Source organism: Macrotis lagotis, chromosome X (genome assembly GCF_037893015.1).
Source record: "Macrotis lagotis isolate mMagLag1 chromosome X, bilby.v1.9.chrom.fasta, whole genome shotgun sequence".
In the NCBI taxonomy this organism is placed as follows: domain Eukaryota; kingdom Metazoa; phylum Chordata; class Mammalia; order Peramelemorphia; family Peramelidae; genus Macrotis; species Macrotis lagotis.
This window is the reverse complement of record NC_133666.1, coordinates 147,484,351-147,502,180: the sequence shown is the minus strand read 5'-3', so window position 1 is coordinate 147,502,180 and position 17,830 is coordinate 147,484,351. Positions and strand designations below refer to the sequence as shown.

The 17,830-nt window shown below is 35.5% G+C and overlaps 1 long non-coding RNA gene across 2 annotated transcripts in view; it reads left to right on the top strand.

Annotated features, from left to right (window-relative positions):
• The window catches only part of LOC141498795 (uncharacterized), a 158,403-nt gene extending 143,059 nt beyond the window's left edge, over positions 1-15,344 (top strand). For both annotated transcript variants that reach the window (XR_012471703.1, XR_012471702.1), the window contains 3 exons: positions 12,241-12,330; positions 12,711-12,773; positions 13,141-15,344. This is a non-coding gene — a long non-coding RNA (uncharacterized LOC141498795). The remainder of the gene's footprint in view (positions 1-12,240; positions 12,331-12,710; positions 12,774-13,140) is intronic.
• The last annotated feature ends 2,486 nt before the right edge of the window (positions 15,345-17,830 follow it).

Sequence of the window (17,830 nt, the reverse complement as noted above, 5' to 3'; positions counted from 1 at the left end):
AAAGAAAATGTATGTTGATTTTTATTTATTGTTAAATCATTTTTCAGTTAAGTCTGTCTCTCTGTGACACCATTTGAAATTTGACAGAAATACTGGAATGGTTTGCCATTTCTTTCTCCAGCACATTTTAAGATAAGGAAACAGAAGAAAAGAAGGTTAAAGGACTTAGTCTTTGACCATATTTGAAGATATCTTTCCATTTTTAGGTTCAGTACTTTATCCACTGTACTACTTAGCTAGATTTTATTATATACCTTAAAAAGAAAAGCAAGATTTCCATAACAGAGATGTGCAGCTTCATATATAATCCTCTGTTCATCTACAATGTGTATGGAAAAGTCAATTTTATTTAGTGAAGAATTTTCCAAAAGGAAACAACCCTCAAAATTATTTGTATTCACTTTATTTGAGTTTTGAGTATTACTATATGTTCTCCATACCTGAAATGTTCTCCCTCCCTTCTGACTTCCTTTGACTCTTTCAAGACTCAGCTCAAATCCCATCTTCTGGAAGAGAAATTTATTCCTCCATCTAGTGCTTTCCCTCAGAACTTGCCTAATATTTCCACCATTTATATCCTGTATCAACATAATTATTTAAATGTTATCTCTCTCACCTTAGAGAGGACAGTTATGTGGTGCAGAATATAGAGAACCAGCCTTGGAGATAGGAAGGCCTAAGTTCAAATCTGACCTCAGGAATTTGAAACTACTAGCTGTGTGACCTTGGGTAAATTGCTTAATCCAGATTGTTTCACATCCAAAATCATCTCCAGTCATCTTGATTCATATCTGTTCACTGAACCCTGATGGCTCTGGGGAAAAAAAGTGAGACCAATGACTTAACATAGCACCTCCTCACTCAAATCCAATTCAGGTGCTTATCATGGCATCATCTCCCTGATGAAATGGACAAAACATCATCATCTCACATTAGACTATAAACTCTTAGAGGACCAGAATCATGTTCTTTTGCCTTTACCTATATCCCAATTAGATTTTCTCATCAGCTCAAAGCAATTCCAAACTGAAACCTTATGTAAATATACCACTCTCTCCCTCAACCTCTATCCCTCCTGAATAACTCTAGCTTTAGAGAAAAGAAGCAAAGCTATTATGCTAGGCAAGCTGCCTTTGGCATTGGATTCTTCACAGAAGCTTCAGCCAGGTCTTGATGAGAAACCTTCTTCCTGGAGCTAGACTTCAATTTGTTGCCTATTATTATTTTGCAAACCACAAACCTCTGTATTCTCTCCTCCCTAGCATCTCATCCCTTACACAGTGACAGCAATAAGGACTAGGAATATTTTGAAGTGAAAGAAAGACAACCTCACCTGTTGCCTTGAGTTACCATTTCAAAGCAAAATTCAGTTTCATTTATTGTACCAAGGTCCTTGGGCCAAACTTCTAGAGTTCATGAATAGAAGACTAAGTACATTTATTAAAATCTTTTAGTATTGGGTCTCATATGTTCAATTAGCACTCCTGTGGGGGCTGACTTTTTATTTGGATGCTGAATGACAACAAATCAAAAGATTTTTAGAGAGATAGAAACTAAAGGCTTATATAAAGAAGTAGCAGTATCTTTGGAACTGGAATAATGTAGTCATGAAAAACAGTAGAAAATGATAGTCTCACATAAATGTGCCAGCTGTTAGGAAAAATGATCAGCTTTGTATTTGCAGATATTCTTTTTCAATCTCTTATATTTGCTAATTCGCCTATACCTATGCTTTTGTACACACATGAGACATTTCTAATGCAAAATACAGAGAATATAATGTAATATTAATAATAACTAGCATTTATATGGTGGTTTAAGGCTATAAAGCATTTACAAACCTCATTTGTCTCTCATAAGAATCCTGGAGCCTTTGCAAACCCTCTTTTGTAGATAAGGAAACTGAGACAGAGGTTAAGTGACTTGCCCAGGATCACACATCTATTAAGTACCTAAGGTTAAATTTGAACTCAGGTCTTCGTGATTTCTAGTCCAATATTTTATCTACTGAACCTTAAAAATGACAGAGTAAAGAGGGAAAAAAGTTATAAAAAGCTCAAAAAACATATTTTCCTTTCATGTTTAATTTTAGTAGTAGAAAGGAAATAAAATCCCCCTCACATACAGCAGACTGTAGCTAAATCTCGCTCATTTTTCTCAGTTATTCCTCCTATTTCTTGAAGTGATGCAATAGCTGAATTTTCAGTGGGACTTTCATTAGTGCGGATGATGTGACCTTGAAGCTCAAACAACATTGAACTGGTAACTTGAATAATTCTTCTGGGTGTTGTGCCCCTGCTGATTGTAGACAAGGTCAGCCTCATTCTTGGGATGTAGCTCTATTAGTACCCACTATAAAAACCATGAATGATGCTCAAAATTAAAAAAAAAAGCATGGTCAATTCATGAAGGGTCTGATTTAGAGATTTCTGCAGGGACTTTTTACTAAGGAATTCTAGAAATAGGTATGAGGCACATACATATGAAAGTGATGAGTTTGGTTAGAAGGAGAACTTCTATCTGGACTAAGGAAACTTGAATTACAGCAATGTCCTCAATTGCCCCTTGTGGTATGACCTCTATATGATTAGTAGGAATAAGAGAGCTAAAAAGATGTGCATTTTTAAAAATAGTATTTTTTCTAATTATATGCAAAGACAAATTTTAACATTCATTTAAAAAAAATTTGGCTTCTAAATTTTCTCCCTTCTCCTCCCTCAGTAAGTAACTTGATATAGGTTTATTATGTGCAATCATGTAAAACATATTTTCATATTAGTCATGTTTCAAAAGAAGAAACAGACCAAAAGAAAAAAATCCATGAAAAAATATAGTAAAATTAAAAATAAAGTAAAAAGGATGTAGTTAGTAAATCTAAACTGTTCTGGTATTTCTTTTTGAAAAATTCCATTTTTTGACTTAATTCTTTTTTCTGATCTTCAGCAAGAGAGGAACTCCTGGTACTAAGAAGCAACATTATTGAAAGTCACTTTGACATGAACTATGTGTTGTCTTTAGGAGTCTGACTTTTGACTGATTTTGAATTTTAATAAGCTTGACAATTTAGAGATGGAAGGAACCTTCAAGGTCATCTCATACCTAAAACTCCCTGAAAGCAAGGACTATTTCCTTTTTGTCTGTCTATCCTCTGAGACCTAGGACAGTCTCTGGCAACTAGAAGTGCTTAATAAATGTTTATTGTGCCATCGATAGTGCAATCAACTCATTTTGCAAATGAGAAGACTAAGGTATAGAAAAATTAATGCCAGGATCACTCAGATTGTGAGTTGAGAATTTGAACCCAAGTTATCCAACTCAAACTAAGCCTTTAAATAGAATGCTCAACTGTCAATAATGGAGATTTGTCTAAATCTGGCTTCAGTCACATACTAGTTATGTGACCCATGGCAAGTCATTTCACCCATTTGCCTCATTTTCCTCATCTGTAAAATGAATTGTAGAAGTCAAATCACTCCAGTATCTGCCAAGAAAGCTCCAAATGCGTTCATAAAAAATTGGACTCCATCAAAAAACAACAAATTATCATGTGTAAAGTGCTTTGCAAATTACTTTTCAAATGTTTGTAAACTGCTTTATAAATACTAGCTGTTATTATAAATTACTTAGTAGCATCTTGAACTTGAGAGTGTGCCTATTTGAAAATAGATTTTGTTCTTTGGCAAGTTGTATATACTGAAAGTGTAAGAAAATCATATTGACCCTTTTCTTCAAGAAAAGCAGTCTTCTTAAGAAATAATTAGCTTTTTTTTTTTTTTTTTTTTTTTTTTTTTTTTTTTTTTTTTTTTTTAGTTTTTGCAAGGCAATGGGGTTAAGTGGCTTCCCAAAGGCCACACAGAGCTAGGTAATTTATTAAGTGTTTGAGGACAGATTTGAACTCAGGTACTCCTGACTCCAGGGCCGGTGCTCTATCCACTGCGCCACCTAGCCACCCAAAAATAATTATCTTTTAAAACAATTTCAGGCAATTCCTCACATTAGAGCAAACAGGTTATATCAAGTTCCCACAATGGACCATGGTAGGAGTTGGGGAGGGTAATGATTCTCCCTTCTTGTCATGTCTCCAAATTATGCCTATTTTCTTTTCAACTAGATTTGTATATTTGGTTGGTTCATTCATTCAGTTCAAAAATATTTATGAAAGTTTAAGATGTCCTAGTCTTTCCAGGACTAGTCTTTGTTTTATATGACTGCAGACAGGGCATGACAGGATGGACCAATTGAACCTAGTCTGTCTCTCCATGGTTATATAGACCCAGTTTTAGTTTCAAACTTATTCTGTTGAATTTGGCAGCTTCAGAATTTGAAGTTCTACCTGCCACCACCTAAATGGGCACTTTCAGTCACACTGCTTGGATTGGCACTGAGATGAAAGGCATCCTAAGAGCAAAATGAATCAATGCTCCAATACAAGTCCTTGAGATCCAAGCCATTCCCTCCCCTCCTTGACAGTTCCTAAACTTCTTATATTAAAAAACTCATAACTTGCAATCTCTCTCCCACTTATTTTATATCTGGTGCTATCTGGAAGCTAAAAAAAAGTTCCATTTTTATGCTCATTGGCAGAATCAAACAGGCTTTTTTCTTTGTAAAAAAAATGTACACTTGTGTATTTATCCTCAGACATTACTTGGCTTCAATTCACAGCCAAATCAACTATTCTTGCTGCTTTCTACCCTTTTATAAAAAGAAAACACCAAAGAAAACCACCTGCCAATCACTTCCTTCCATGCAGGAGCTGTTTTTAAAAAAGTAAATAAAGCAACAAGGAATGAGGAGGCTTATTGTGTTGATTTTGGAAGGAAAATGTGATAGTGGGCTCAGGACATGTTATTTAACTCTGAAGATGGATTGAAGTCAACCATGTAAATCAGAATGTTTCTGCATAGCCAGACCCAATCAGGAAATAGTAGAGCTAAGCAAAACCAAATTTAGCAAGCTCTGTCTTTCTTTTTAAAAGCAGTGTACCTTTATTTTTTTAAGTTTCTTGTAGGAATGCATTTCTGTTGGAGGTATTTCAGCACATTCATCAGAAGAAAGTTTCTGGGTTTCCTTAGTAGGTGTCTACACTAAATGTCTACACTAGGCAACTAGATCAAACCAGAACCCAAAGTTTCAATTGTCTGGCCTTCCCCTGAATAGAAAGGAATTTTCTTGTGGATTGGAATTTTCATTATTTGAAGTTGAGAGTGATTCTTTCCTAAACCTCTTTGTGTCACACTAATTTTACAAATAAAAAAAACAAGATCAAATTGAAAGCCAGAGTTCAATGAGAATTTATTAAATACCTATTATAATACAGGCACTGTGCTAAGAATGGAGGATATAAAGGAAGGCAAGAATAATTCCTGCCCTCAAGGAGGTCATGATGAAGGAGACAACCTACAAACAGCTGGATAAACAAGACACAGGATGATAAATTGGAGATAGCTCAGAGAAAAGATATTAGAAGTAAGGGAAGTTGTCAAAGGCTTCCTGTAGAAGCCAGGATAAGAAATCTTTAAAGATTATCTAATTCAAATATCTCATTTTACAAATAAAAGTGAAGACCAAGGAAGTTAAATGATTTGCCCATGACTAATGTAGTGATGGGACCATAGTGGATAGAACTCCTAGAATCTGTAAGACTAATCTTCTTGAGTTCAAATCTGCCTTCAGACACTCACTAGCTGTGATACCCTGGGCAATTCACTTAACCCTGTTTGCCTCAGTTTCCTCATCTGTAAAGTGAGCTGAAGAAGGAAATGGCAAATCATTCTGCACTGAATGGGTTCACAAAGAGTCAGATATGATGGCATAGAAATAACTGAAGTGTAGTGACAAGAAGGATTTGAATCCTTGTTCCCTGACATGAAATTCAGTATTGTTTTCCACCTCACCAAGCTCTTGTCTTCTGATCTAACTATTGAAATGATTGCAGAATACTGAAAACAACCTAAGTGCCATTTGTGTTGTAATACTGTTGTGTCACCCTGGGAAAATCACTTAATCTCTCTGATCCTCCTTTCCCCATCTGTAAAGTAAGTATTTTAATGATAGTATCTTATAATTATTTTGAATTATAAAGATTTAATTTATTTTGAGTTTTACAATTTTTCCCATAATCTTACTTCCCTCCCCCCACCCCCCACAGGAGGCAATTTGCCAGTCTTTACATTGTTTCCATGGTATACATTGATCCAAGGAAGAAACATAAAATATAAGAGATAGCAAGATCAGACAATAAGGTATCTGTTTTTTTCTAAATTAAATGGTATTCTCCATTGCAGACAACCCCAAATTGTCCCTGATTGTCACACTGATGGAATGAGTGAGTCCATCAAGGTTGATCATCACCCCCATGCTTTTATTAGGGTGTAGTATCTTATAATTAATAGAATCATAGTAACTTATATTTAACATTGATAGGCATCTTAGATGTCATCTAATCCAACCTTTTCATTTTACAGATGAAGAAACAGAGGATTGAAAAGATCAAGGGTTTTGCCCAAGACAAGAGATAGTAAATAATAGAGCTAGAATTTGAACCAGGCATTTGAACTCCAAATCCAGTATCCTTTCCCCTATATTAGAACTCAAATGAGATAATGCATATAGAGAGTCTGCAAACCTTAAAGCATTATCTAGCTGAGAGCTTTTTTTTCTTTACAGAGTTTAGGTCTTTACAGATCTAATAGACTGATTTAATACTGTCTTGGTAATCAATATTCAGGCAATCATTCAGCATCAGATCTGAAGAGTAAAAACAATCCTGTTGACTAGTTTAATTAACTTGTTAGCATCCAGTATTCATTTTGATTTTACAAAAATTCAAATTAATTTAAATTTCAAGAATTTGAAATCATTGTATTTAGAACTAATAGGAACTTCAGAGATAATCTAATCTAATTCATTTTCTTAGTAAGGCAAGTGAAGACTAGATTCTTGGAGTTTCTTCTTATGTTACACTTCAAATTGAGTGAATCAGTTGTCATTGGGTTTAGTTATTATTGTTGTTATTTGCTGTTATTCTCCTCTTCTTCTTTCTCCTTCTTTTGGGACTTCTCATAAATAGCCTCAATTGTTGCTTAGAAAGTAAGAGAGTAAGAAGCCCAGGAGGGCAAAATTTAGATGGATCTTAAAATCTCTTATGATCTCATAGTTGATAATAACATTAACATTTATATAGTATTGAGGTTTGCAAAGCACCTTGCAAAAATTATCCTAGTAAAGCTTCAAAACAGTCTCAGGATGTAGATAAGATGGGCATAGGGACTGTAGCTTTTATTCCATTGGAATAGAGAACTCTAACATAAAGTATACCTGGAATCTTAGAGAGTTGTCTAGAGCACTGAAAGACTAAGGTAGTTACCCAGGGGTAATTCAGCTGATGTGTCAGAACCAGGACTTGATCCCTGGTTATTGTTTATTTTTGAAGAGGACCAATAAAATCACAAAGTGATTTCTTGACTTGCATGTGAATTAGATTAAAGTAAGGAGTGATGCAAAGTCATCAACATCTCTCTCTCTTCCAGAGTTGCTGGAGTTTAAAATTCTAAGCTTCAAAACTAGTTCTCTATCCCTTATACCACACTATCTCAAGGCAGATAATTACGAGGGATTAATATCTCCCAAATGAAGAAACCATAGTTTGGAGAATAACTAAAAATTGTCAGAGATAGGATTTGAATCCCAATCATCTTGATCTCTAGGTTCAGTATCTATCACCATGCTAATGTGTTGAGTTACCAAAAGTCTGGCATTATGAATAGTGTGAGATCAGGGAAGGCCTTGGAAAAGTGGTAAGCAAATTTTTTCTCATTTCTGTATAATTCCTCACACTTTTAAACACAACTACTTCAGGCATCTAATGATCAGGTATTATAAATTTAGGAGTCCCTCCGTGTCTTTAGAAATGTTGTCCTTCACACTTGGAATAGAAGTCTTCCTCATCTCTGCCATTGGGAATCAAAGCTTAACTTGAGTACTACTTCCTTTAAGAAGCCATTCCTGTGTCTGTTTCTACTCAATCACTTTAAAAATAGATCTTTTTTTTGTCTTTTGTTGTGTTCACTTACATTTCTTCCTTCTCACTGCCTTTTCCCAGAGAACTTTTTTAAAATTAAGATTTTTTTTAAAAAGAGGAGAGGAGGTGGAGCCAAGATAGTGGGAGGAGAACAACCTTTCTTAGGATCTCTCTCCAAAATATTTCAAAAACCTTAACATTATGAGTCTAACTAAATTTTTGAGAGATAGAACCCACAGAAAGATTCAGTGAGGCAATTCTCCAGCCCAACGTAACCTGGAAAATAGTGGGAAGGATCTGTTCCATGGGTTGGAGGGGGTGGAATGAAGGAGCTTCAGCCTTCTGAGAACAGCCTGCAGAGCGTCTGGGTCCCTGGGAGTTTCAGTTCCTAGCAGCAGAAGCAGTTTCCTGACCTGCACCCCAGGGAGCATCAAGCACAACTTGGAAGATTAGCAGGAAGATCTCTGCCAGAGCAAGCACAAGGCTCAGACCCTCCTCAGCACAATCTTGGCCCTCAGTGCAGCCCAAATCCCAGCAAATGGAAGTAGGCCTGTGGAGCTGCCTAGCAGGGAGCCACCTGGCAGCTGCTCCCTGAGTACTCAGCCCATAGAAAGTAAGGGGGTGGAGGGAGACTGCTGAGGTCTGTCCTCTGTCTCTAGGACAAGACTCTGGGGCCATATTCAGATCCTGGTCACAGTCTGGGCCTCCATAGAACAGGGACCTTCCTCACAGCCCCAGGACAGAGGAGTGAACTTGTGGTCATTTAACAGACCAGGAGAGCAGGCAGAGCCTCTCATAAGACCTTGAAGGTATTGAGGTCCTTGTGGGGGTGACCCAATAATACTCAAAAGCTCAGGAAGCACCCCCAAACCAGGCACAGGCTGGGGAAATGAGTAAAAAGGAAAAAAAAGGACCCTGACACTAGACAATTCTTTGGTCCCATGGAGGACCAAAACACTCAATCTGAAGATGAGAAAGTCCAAGCTTCTGCATCTAAAGACTCAAAGAAATTTAGAAGTTGGGCTCAGGCTATGGCAAAGATCCAAAAGATCTTGAAAATCAATTAAGGGAGGTAGAAGAAAAATTGGGAAGAGAAATGAGAGAGTTGCAGGATAAACATAAAAACCAAGACAGCAGCTTAGTCAAGGAGATCCAAAAAAAAAAGCTGAAAAAAATATCACACTACAAACCAGTTTAGGTCAAATGGATAAAACAGTTAAAAAGTTAATGAGGAGAAGAAAAATGCTTTAAAAAGCAGAATTGTCTAGATGGAAAAGGAGATAAGAAAGCTCTCTGAGGAAAACAAATCCTTCAAATGTAGAGTGGAGCTAAAGGAAGCTGATAACTTTGTGAGGATTCAAGACACAATAATTCAATACCAAAAGAATGAAAAATTAAATAAAATGCGAACTATCTTATTGAAAAAAAAAACTGATCTGGAAAACAGATCCAAAAGAGACAATTTAAAAATTATTGGGCTACCTGAAAGTCATGATCAGGAAATGATCATTTTTAAAGAATTTCTACAGGAAAATTGCCCCGATATTCAAGAAACAGAGGGTAAAAATAGAATTTGAGAGAATCCAAAATCTCCCCTGAAGATTTGATCTCCCCTGGAAAGATATTAAAAAAAAAACCCAAAACTAACCCCCAGGAATATTATAGCCAAGCTGTAGAACTCTTAAGTCAGAGAGAAAATATTACAAGTAACCAGAAGGACACAATTCGAATATTGAGGAGTTACAGTCAGGATGACACAGGACTTAGCAGCTACTACATTACAGGATTGTAGCGCTTGGAATATAATATTCCAGAAGGCAAGAACTTAGAATGCAACCGAGAATCAACTACAGAAAAACTGAACATCCTCTTTCAAGGGAAAAGATGAACTTTCTTTCTTTCTTTCTTATTTATTTTTTATTAAAGATATTATTTGAGTTTTACAATATTTTCCCCAATCTTACTTCTCTCCCCACCCTATGGAAAGCAATCGGTCAGTCTTTACTTTGTTTCCATGTTGTACATTGATCCAAATTGAGTGTGATGAGAGAGAAATCATATCTTTAAGGAAGAGACAAAAAGTCTGAGATAACAAGATCAGACAATAAGATATCTGTTTTTTTCTAAATTAAAGGGAATAGTCCTTGAACTTTGTTCAAACTCCATGGCTCTTTATTTGGATACAGATGGCACTCTCCATTGCAGACAGCTCAAAGTTGTCCACAATTGTTGCAGTGATGGAATGAGCAAGTCCTTCAAAGTTGAACATCACCCCCATGTTGCTGTTAGGGTGTACAAGATGAACTTTCAGTGAAAGATGGGAATTTCAAATGTTACTGTTGAAATGACCTGAGCCGAACAGAAAATTTGATTTTCAAGGACAGGACTCAGGTAAAGCATAGAGAGGGTGGACAAAAAGGGTAAATTATGAGGGACTTAATGATGATGATGAACTGCATGAATTCCTGCATGGGAAGATGATACAGATAAAACTCATATGAACCTTCTAATTTAATAGAGCAGGTAGAAAGAGTCTTTATAGATGAAGCACAGGAGAGAGCCAAATTTGAAGGTATAATATATTGTAAAAATGGAGTCAATGGGTGAAAAGGAAATGTATTGGGAGAAAGAGAATGGAGATGTAGATTAGGCTAAGATATTTGATGTAAAAGAGTCAAGAAATATCTTTTAGGGGAAATGAGGGAGCCTTCCTTCATTCTCATTGGAAATGGCTCAGAGAGGAAACAGCATACATGGGGTATAGAAATCCAGAAGAAAAAGGAGAGAAGGGGGACAGAGGGAGGGGAGGGGGAATGTGGGTTATAAAAGAGAGGGTAGGTCATAGGAGAAGATAGATAACACATTTTCTTTTTCACTTTTTGCACAGTGGTGGGATTGGGTGGGACCATGGGGTCTGGTGTTTACTGGGTCTCTGGGGTGGGATGTAGGCTTTGGGCCTCTTGGCCTCAGGGCCACTGCCCCACTCTGCTGCCCCACAGCACATTTTTGAAGAGGGACACAGTGAAAGGAGAGAGAGAAAATATAAAAGATGATAGTGGGGAGGAATGGATGGAGGGAGTTACAATCAGCAACAGTAACTGTGGAAAAATCTGGAAGTAATTTCTGTGATGGGCTTATATAATAAGGAATGTGATCCACCTGAGACAGAACTGATGGTATCAGAAAACAGACTGAAACACCTTTTTTCCTCTTTCTTTCTATTTATTTCTCATGAAGTTTTATATTTTTGTGTGTGGAAGGGGGATTATGTTTACTTTTACAACAAGAATATTTTAATAATGTGTAAATAAATTAAAGAAAATTTTTTTAAAAATGAAAAAAATGAAAAAAGAGTTCCCAAAGAAAAAAAAGAGGAGAAAAAATATTCAGCAAAACCAATAGACTTAAAAACAATATTGCTTATGACATCATAAGCAATATTCCACACCTCTGGATCCCCATTTCTGAAAAGGAACAGGTAAAGTGTCTTTTCACATGTCTTCTTTGGGGCTAAGCTTTTTCATTATAATTTGGAAACATTCAATTGGATTGTTTTGCTGTTGTTCTTTTCAAATATATTGCAGTTGGGAATATTGTTTTACTAGATCTACTTACTTCACTTTGCATGAATTCATATCAGTTTTCCCATGTCTCTGTATTTGTTCATCATTTCTTATACCATAATCATATTCCATTGCACTCACCCACCTCAATTTGTTTTGTCATTTTCCATTCTTTGGACAGTTATTTCTAGTTCTTTGCCACTACAAAGAGTGCTGCAATATTTTGATATATTTGAATTTTTTCTTTTATCACTAATCTCCCTATGGTATAAGCCTAGAAGTGGAATAATTGACTCAAAGTATTTAAACATGTTGGTCATTTTATATGTATAATTCCCAATTGCTTTATAGCAATTTGTTGTACCAATTCACAGATCTACCAACAATGCATTTCCAAGATCCTTCCGACACTGATTATTCCTACATTATTGTTATTTTTGCCTATTTTCTGGGCATGAAATGAAATCCCAATTTTGTTTTGATTTGCTCTTATATTCTTAATGACTGGGAGCAATTATTTTGTATGATTGTAGATAGTTTACAGTACTCTTGCCTCAATTCCATTGAATACATTTAATTTATTTACTTATTATATCCTTTCCATGGAATGTAAAGTCCTTGAAGGTAAGGACCATCTTGTTTTTGTATTTATAGTGTTTGACATAGAGGAGATCGGGCCTGGGCCTATGTGATATCCTTGTTATAGGGAAGACCTAGCTGAGAAATCTCCCTCTTTCAATGCAGGTAGGTAACTTCCCTGCAATTCATAGTCTTGGAAAATAGTCCAGTGAACTGAGGGGAGGTAATTTGCTTAAGGGTTACACTGCCATTATGTGGCAGAGACAATATTTGAATCCAGGTTTTCCTGGCTTTGAAATCAACTCTCTCTCTATTATAATTAGCTGTTTCTCATAATAGGCACAGAGTAAATGTCTATTGAATGATAATCGAATAAAATTGTTTTCTAACAAAAAATGAGCAAAACTCTTTAGGCATAGGACAAACACTGGGAATGCTGTCTAAAGAGAAGAACTGAATTAGATAAAAGAGAGATTATAAAAGAATGTTATGTTATAGAGAACCATCAGAATCAAATCTTACTAACTTCCTATTTTTTTCCTAAGGGTAGTTTGGTGCCACAGAGTCAGCAGGATCTCACTTTCCATCTGATCTTAGACACTTACTAGGTATGTAACCTTGGACAAGTCACTTAACTCTATTTGTCTCAATTTCCTCATCTGTAAAATAAACTAGAGAAGGAAATGGCAAATCACTTCAGTATTTTTTCCAATAGAATCTTAAATGGGATCATGAAGGGTTGGACACAGCTAATTTGCAAAATGTCAACAAGTTTTTCTAAGGATTGACTCTGAAAGGTCCAAGAATAGGAAATATAGTCTTAGTAGCTCCAAAGGGGGAGGGAAAGTATTATTTCTCTCTTTTTTTAAAACCACAAAAACCTTGGATGCCTAAAACTTTACTCTCTTCCATATTGAATTACAATTTCACCACTGAATTCAGACAAATTAATCACTTCATATCTCTTTGTTTCAGCTCCTTCACCTGTGAAATGGGGACTATGCTACATCTCCTGAGAATGTGTTGAAGCTCCATTAACATGTGTAAACTACTTAGAGATCCCCAAGGAGGAGTGATACACCAATTCCATGGTCCAACAGCCTGCCCATTCTGGTTGGCCTCTAATGATCCAAGATAAAACTGAATGGGAAATGTTCTCCTTCTGAGCATAGTCAGTGAGGCAAAACAGCTTGTTTCTGTATCAGACCATTCTTGCTCCTTAGCATGAATCATAAACAGATATTTCTCAAACCAAGGCACCCCTTTTGAAAGAGATGACTGGATTTCAGGCCAGAGGTGAGAAGGGAATGCTGTTAGGTATCCACATTACATAACAAAATGTTAGCATGAAATTCTGTTGCTTCTATTGTTGTTCAATTATTTCAATTATGTCTAACTCTTTTTGACCTATTTTGGGTTCTATTGGCAAAGGTACTAGCATGGTTTACCATTTCCTTTCCCATTTCATTTTAAAGATGAGGAAACAGAGGCAAATTATATTATATGATTTGTCCAAGGTCATACAACATTTTCTGAGGCCAGATTGGGGGACATTGGGGAATAAATTGGACATTATTATTATTATTACCATGAGTAAAAATTAGTGCAACAAATATTATCCCTTTCATGCCTTCCAGTATGTTCTTATGATCAAAGACAAAACTGTTCTGGTGTTCTGCGACCCTTATAGTTCAGACTTTGTGTAGATTTATACCACAGTTAATGGTAGTTAAGGTATAAAAGTAAAAGCTTATTATAGTTGCTGTAATGGGTATATCTATTACATTCTATACTACCCGATTTTATAGGGTATGAACATTTCTCTGACATTAAATGGGAGGAAATCCTGCAAATTGCTAATGCATCTGCATTTTTCTCTTTTATAATTTTGCTTACAAATCAATTCAGTTCAACATTATTTATTAGGGAGGAGTCAGCAAGCATTTCCTAAGTGCCTACTGTGCTTTAGACATTGTCCTAATGGTTTTACAAATATTTGCTTATTTGAATCTCACAACAGCTCTGCAAAGAAGGTCCTATTATGATCCTCATTTTTACAGCTGAAAGAATTGAAACAGAGATTAAGTGATTTGCTCAGGGTCACACAGCTAGTAAGTGTCTGATTTGAACTCAGGTCTTACTAATTCCAAGATTAGCATATTCTTCACAATGTTGTTGACTTCTCTTCTCCCTAATACATGTGCCACTGCAGTAATGTAGACAAAAAAACTAATGATATGCTAGATAGATATTGTGATAGAAGGCAAAAAATGAAAACAATCTCTGACTTTGAGATGCTTTTGGGAAATACACAAACCCTAAAATGGATGAGTGGCTTCATCTGTTCGAATGTTCCCTCCAGTCTTAGAGAAGCAAACATCATTTGTCCTCTCCAGTGATTCAGATTGTGACCTACTTCAGCTAGCCCATCTTGTTAGTTGTTCCTTCATATGGGTTTGCCATAGGATGTAAACTCAAGATTCTGGGAGCCCTCTTTGATTTTTCCTCACATTGCAAAGATTTTATTCAGGCTGTTCACCTCTTATTCTTTGATCTTATCTAATGTCTAGCTTACCTTCTTTTCCAATCATGTATTGTATGAATACCATTCTTTTACTCTATTTCTCCTTTAACATTCTTAATTTATTGTTATACCCTGTTCACACTTATCACATGCATAACTGCTGGGTGAAACTCATTTTTAACTACTCAGAGACTATAGATTCTGATACATACAATTCAATAAGACTGATAGAGTATTGTTAGAGATGGTCATTTTTTTTCCAGAAGTTTGAGATAAAGCAACATTGCAATTGTTCAAAGACAATTCACTTCATTCTCTCTGCTTAATTCTGGTTAGTCTTAGACCAAATTCCTTTAAGTGGTTATTGAGACCTTTAGGAGGCTTTGCAAGACTCTTGGGCTTATGTTAGCTAACATGATATCGTGAATTTTAGCATTCAGAGGGATGCCCCCTTTAATTGACAATCAATAGTTCTCATCCTTAATGTTGAACACCTTTGGTGACAGTGAACATTTCCCTACTTCATATAATCCTTCATGTTTATAAGTATAGGCTCATTTAACAAGATTATATCTATTGTTACATTTTTTTTTCAAGAAATCTTGACTAAATTTAATGTATGATGGTACACATTTATCTGGAAGGAAATTTCTAAGGCACCATTTTGCTCTATAAAATCAAATGTTCTTTAAAAAAATAAAAAATCAATAATGATATGATGACCTTATATTTTCTATATCATTCAATCAATTGTGATTAATTAAAGCTGTAGTCTTTTGAAGAGTATTTATATTAAAAACATGCCTGTTTCCTACTAATATTCTAATTAAAGATTATTGCACATGTAGATGATTTTCATTCTACCACTGAGCTGCTATCACTGTTTAAATGGAAAGAGATTTGGGCTAGGAGGTTATTTTGTATTTGCAAAATTACTCAGATGAGTAATTCCAGAATATCTAACAATCCAGTACAAAGCATTTTGATTCCAAAGTGTCTTTCTCTCCTACAGATACCCTGTGAACCAGGCCTACAATGCCCTCAAAATTATCACCTCCAGCATAAATTTCTTCTACCTATACTTGTCCTAATCTGACTCATTTCTTTATGTTTTTCTTTTTTGCATCCTGTCTAATTTCTCTATAAGCACATTTAGGAATGTGAAATTAGCATTCCAGAATGGTGACTCTATAATTCTTGATGGTGTAAAAATATTGTTAGAAAACTCTTTACAGTATTTCCAGTTTTCTTCTTTTGCTTGCCCTCTTCCCATTTTTCATCCTTAAATGCCCTGGGGATGCCTTTGCTTACTTAGGTCTCTTGCCAAATTTTCTTTAAACTGATTTTACCCTCCATTGCTTCTCTCTGTTTTATGAGGCAATATTATCCATAATCTTCTATCATTCTTCTCCATAATATTTTACAAATGGTTTTATCTAAAACATTGTTGCCTTTGGTTGCTATCTCTCTTCTTTTGGCAAGTTAGTGAAATCATTGCTGACCAAGTTGCTTTTTATATTCTCTTTTGGTTTTTATTGCTATGGTAGTTGATCTACATTGGTTAATCTTTTGATGAGAATTGTAGTCTGTGTCTTTGTTCTTTTTTCCCATCTATTACTAATAACTTGTTGAAATTAGTGATGAATAGGCTGCATGATATATTTTTCCTCACTTCTTTCTTCTGACTTCATACAAATTTAAATCTTTCTCTAAGAAATCAGTTGATAATATACAGAAAGATGCCTCAGGAATGGTTCCAATTTTAGTGAAGAGTCATTTACTTATTGGTAATTTTATTTGTGTCTGTGCATTGTTATTTAGACTTTACCATACCCAGTATCTTCTGATTCTTTTCTTGAAGAAGATATTCTCCATCTATCTATCTATCTATCTATCTATCTATCTATCTATCTATCTATCTATCTAGAATGTGTATACACTATATATATTTTTATTTAAACATTTATCTCTGTAGAGAAAAACATTTTATACAAATATGTATACATATATTATATATATGCATACACATAGTTTCAATATATTCTACAAGTTTTTATCATCTCTCATTCCTTTCTTATGACCCATATTTTCCAATAATGTTTTTCATTATTTTCACCTATTCCCACCTCTACAATCAAATCATAGAGTATCTTAGTGTTCATTGATTTAATTTGGAAGCTTTTATTAAGAGACCTTCCTAGAATTTTTCCACATTATCATTTCTTGCAATGCACCTTGGTACATAAACTATAATTATTTTTATGGTGGACTTTTTTGTCTATTTTATGTTATTAAATAATCTTGTTGTGAGAGTAATCATAAACCTCCCACCCCTCAGAAAAATGAGAAACCTCAAGAATAGTGAGAGAAATAAAAAGTGTACTTCAGTCTGTGTTCATATTCCAATGACTTTGTCTCTGGGATGAGTTGTCTTCCCCATCATAGCCACCAGAGAAGTTGCTTCAAATTTTTTCCCACAGTTGCTATTACTAGCTGTATTTCCCACCACTCTATTCCTTGCTTCTCTCATTTATTCTATTCTCTCTCCTTTCACCCTGTCCCTGCTCAAAAGTATGTTGTATCTGAGTACCCTCTCCCATGATCTTCCCTCTCTTCTATCACCTATTTCCCCCTTCCCTCCCCTCCCCCCCCATTCCCCCTTATCACATCCCTTTCTTCTCATTTTTCTCTAGGGTAAGATAGATTTCTATACCCTATTAAGGGTATATGTTATTTCCTCTCTGAGCCATTCCTGATGAGAATGAAGGCTCACTCATTCCCCCTCACTTTCCCCTGTTCCACTCCATTGAAAAAGCTTTTTCTTGATTCTTATGTGAAATATCTTAACTCCTTCTTCCTCTCCGTTTTCTTCCTTCCAGTACTTTCCTTTATCATCCATTGACTCCATCTTTTTTAATTATATTATACCATTATATTCAGCTCCTTCCTATGTCTTGTCTATATATGCTCCTTCTAACTGATCATATATATGAGAAAGTTCAGAAGTTATCAGTATCTTCTTCCTATGCAGGAATACAAGCAGTTCAACATCATTCAGTTCCTCATAATTAGTCCTTCTCGTCCACTCCCTCTATGGTTCCTGCAAGGTCTGTATTTAGAGATCAAACTTTCTGTTCAGCT